Here is a 517-nt window from a genome sequence, read left to right on the forward strand (position 1 = left end):
TTCCTTCACATTTTTTTTCATTATTTCCCTTGATATTCTTGATCTTTTGTTATTCCAAATGAAATTTGTTATAGTTTTTTCTAATTCAGTAAAGAAGTTTTTTGGTAGCTTGATAGGTATGGCGCTAAATAGGTAAATTAATTTGGGTAGAATTGTCATTTTTATTATGTTAGCTCATCCTACCCATGAGCAATCAATGGCTTTCCAATTGTTTAGATCCAGTTTTATTTGTTTGGAAAGTGTTTTGTAGTTGTTTTCATATAATTGCTGTGTTTGTTTTGGTAGGTAGATTCCTAAGTATTTTATATTGTCTAGGGTGATTTTAAATGGTGTTTTATGTCCCAATGGATAGTATAGCTACTCTTCCCTCTCCGGGTTGATTACACTGAGAGTAAGGTTTGATTATTACCTCTTTATGCTCTCTTCCTCTCCTTCTTATAATAGTATTTGTCCCCTCTCCCTCCCATGCCCTCTTTGTGTGTAATAGAATATCCTATTTTCTTATTCACTCAAGTTT

Source organism: Gracilinanus agilis, chromosome 3, assembly GCF_016433145.1.
Source record: "Gracilinanus agilis isolate LMUSP501 chromosome 3, AgileGrace, whole genome shotgun sequence".
NCBI lineage: Eukaryota > Metazoa > Chordata > Mammalia > Didelphimorphia > Didelphidae > Gracilinanus > Gracilinanus agilis.